Source organism: Poecilia reticulata, linkage group LG16, assembly GCF_000633615.1.
Source record: "Poecilia reticulata strain Guanapo linkage group LG16, Guppy_female_1.0+MT, whole genome shotgun sequence".
Taxonomy (NCBI): domain Eukaryota; kingdom Metazoa; phylum Chordata; class Actinopteri; order Cyprinodontiformes; family Poeciliidae; genus Poecilia; species Poecilia reticulata.
The window spans coordinates 26,179,811-26,182,829 of record NC_024346.1 but is presented as its reverse complement, the minus strand read 5'-3'; the positions used below and the strand labels follow the sequence as shown (position 1 = coordinate 26,182,829).

At 38.9% G+C, this 3,019-nt stretch overlaps 1 long non-coding RNA gene across 4 annotated transcripts in view; it reads left to right on the top strand.

The window, feature by feature from the left end:
* The first annotated feature begins 734 nt into the window (after window positions 1–734).
* The window catches only part of LOC103478270 (uncharacterized), a 70,331-nt gene continuing 68,046 nt past the window's right edge, over window positions 735–3,019 (top strand). The window contains exon 1 of one of the 4 annotated variants that reach the window (XR_535770.2): window positions 735–1,129. This is a non-coding gene — a long non-coding RNA (uncharacterized LOC103478270). The remainder of the gene's footprint in view (window positions 1,130–3,019) is intronic. The other 3 variants (XR_535771.2, XR_535769.2, XR_535768.2) reach the window with 3 other exon arrangements.

Here is a 3,019-nt window from a genome sequence, read left to right as displayed (position 1 = left end):
CTATCTTTTATAGTGTCTGTATTACATTTAACAATATTTATCTAGAAGGATAATTCTACACTGAAAAGTCCTTTTTTAAAAGAGTTTGAGAATTTTAAAACCTATATTCTCTGTGTGAAAATGCAAAAAGAAGATTTTTCTATTATATTTGAACCATTACGACAACCAGCAGCATCCATTCAGCTATGCTGACATCAGTCTAACCAGGACTGGAATTCTTTAAACAATTGATTAAGCCCTGTACTGATAAACATTTATACATTTCTTTTTCTTTTTGCCTCTCAATATTGGAAGAAAATATTTAGCTTTTATGGACCCAGAGTTATGACTCTATTTCAGCAACATGTCATAAGTTTATCAAATATCATGTTATACATTTGTTGTTCCTTTTGGACCTAATAGGATAAAATGATAAACAAATAATTAACTGTTAGAATTTAAGTAATTGTATTAATTAAGTGCCTCTTAAAAGTTAGTTGGGATCTACTTTGTTTAATTTTACATGTTTATCCCCCCCCAAAAAAAAAAAACAAAAAATTTATTGAGATCTAATCCAAATAAAAAATAGTTAAATTTAATTAATTTATTTATTTTTGCTTTCAACGGTGTATGAAGAGAAAATCTGTCGCCGGTAATGATGAATTGCAATTAGACTTGTGCATTTCCAACGCCGACAGCAGAGGGGAAAGTAAAAACTAAAACCTTGTTTAATGATGCTGTCGGTACCGGATGCGGCTCACTGTTTTGGCTGCCCCACCGAGGCCAGTCACTCTCCCAACGAGAGAGTCACCAAACGCTGCTGCTGCTGGAGGAGAGGGGAAGAGGAGGAGGAGGAGGAGGAAGAAGAGGTGGTGAAGGGGGTGAGGGGGAGGCAGGGAGGGTGGGAGAGAAGAGGAACGCGTAATCTCCCAAACATCCGTTGTTAACCACTTCACCCCCTCTGGATCCGTGCGGCAAGGTAAGAAAAAAGCCTGCGCGGCTTGGCCCTCTCTGCATCGTAAAGTGCACAGGCAGGCGGGTGTAGCAGCTCCTCTCCTCTCCTCTCCGGGGCTGAGGCTGAGGCTGAGGCTGTCTTCCACTGCGGATAGAGAGCGGATGGAGGCCGGGCACGGAGCAGGACACCAAGAGGGTAATTGAACTTTTACATTCCTTACTTGTCTTTCTTTTGTTCTCCCGCTCTCTCTCTCTCTCTTTCTCTCTCTGTCTGTCGCTGTGTACAGTTAGGGGAGTTGGCGTGTTTTGGGTGTTCAATATTTACCACACGGAGCCATCCATCGCTGGGACATGATATTACACGCGTGTTCCGGGGAGTGGGGAAGCATTTCATATGCCCGCTGAAGTTGCGCAGCATGAGAAAAAAAAAAAAAAAAATGTGAGGATTGCGTAAGCGACCAATCAGAGGTCTTTGCGGCGTCGCAACCGACGCGCTTACAGACACAACCGCGCGCTCGCGCGCACACACAAACACACGCCGCGCGAGCTACTGTAGCAGCCGACGGCGCGCACCCCGGAGCACCATCTGCACCAATCAGACAGCTGAGAACTCTCTCCCCCCCCCCCCTCCTTATTGATATGAACATCTGTGAAGACAAATTTTGTCAACATATAATTATTAGTTATCGCCCGTTTATCGTCACATTGCATCTTAACGCCAATTCTGAACTATTTCTAGTCACACATGGACAACTCAGACTTGCAGATTATTATAATAATATCAGGTCCTATAACTTGATTGTCGTTTTTTTCTGTTAGGGTCAACGTCATTTTAATAAAAGCACATTTATGTTCATTCATAAAATGTTTCTATTATTTGCCTTTTGAAACAAGTTATAGTCTAGGTTTTTTCGTTGTGTGCAGATATTACAACTGCCCCAGCTGATACACACCTTCAGGGATTAAAATTCCTTTTAATTGGTTAAAGTATTTACTGAAAATGTCCAGATATTTTACAGTTATTGTGCACAAATGGACCAACAAATATTTAATGGAAAAACCTGAGAAGTTCTGTGAAAATTGGAAAAATCAATTTAATACATGTGCTAGCATTTATATTTTAAGAGAGTTGGATTTTAGTCAAATGTTCTGGCTCACTTCAAAATAAAAAAAGGGCAAAGGGGGGGGTAACTTTAAAGAACTGTACAGTTTCAACATTTTATTTGAAGTCAGGATAGTCCAAGGAGATTTTGTGGATTTCATTTTCACACTAATAAACTTTAGCAGTTGAACTGTGGGAATGTGAGAGGGAAATCGCAAACTGTATTGTGTGATAAGCCATCACTTTGGGCTGAAGACAAACCGATGTGGGTGAACTACAGCCTGATCCTGCCTGTGTTCATTTAACATGACAGCGTTGGGTTTTGGGTGTAACCTGGCACACTACGTTGGGTTTTTAACTAAAAAAAGAAAAAAAGTGTTAAAATTTATAACGTTAAGGTTAAGGAAAGGGGTTAATAATAATAAAACACACACGCACACACACACACACACACATAAACACATATTTTTTTATTTTTGACAAGGAGCAGAGTTTACGTGACACTTCGTCTTCATGTAGAAAATAATGTCTGCTTATATTTTCTTTATCCAAACTGTGAGTGTGGGATGTAGCTGGTACTGAGATCCCTGTGCTTTGCAGGTGAAGGGTTAAAAACGCATAAGCAAAACTTCTTCCTCTGGTATTCAACAAAAACGTTTTTCATTGTTTTTCTTTATTTATACAGGATTCAGATTTTTGTCAAGGAGGTCCAAGGGGATTTAAAAAAAAATATGAATATGTCAAAAACTTTGCTTTGCAAAATCCTGTATAAATAAAGTTGAGATGACTGATAAATATTGCATAGCAAGGTAACCAAAGAGAGTTGAAAAGATTGTTGCTACAAGTAATTTTTGAGTCAAACTAGACGAGATTAGATCACACTCCATGTTTAAAATGTATTTTTTACACAGGCTTTATGAACACAATTTTGGTCAAAGTATGATTTTGTTTTTATAATTTTTTTATTAGTCTGAGCCTTTTTTT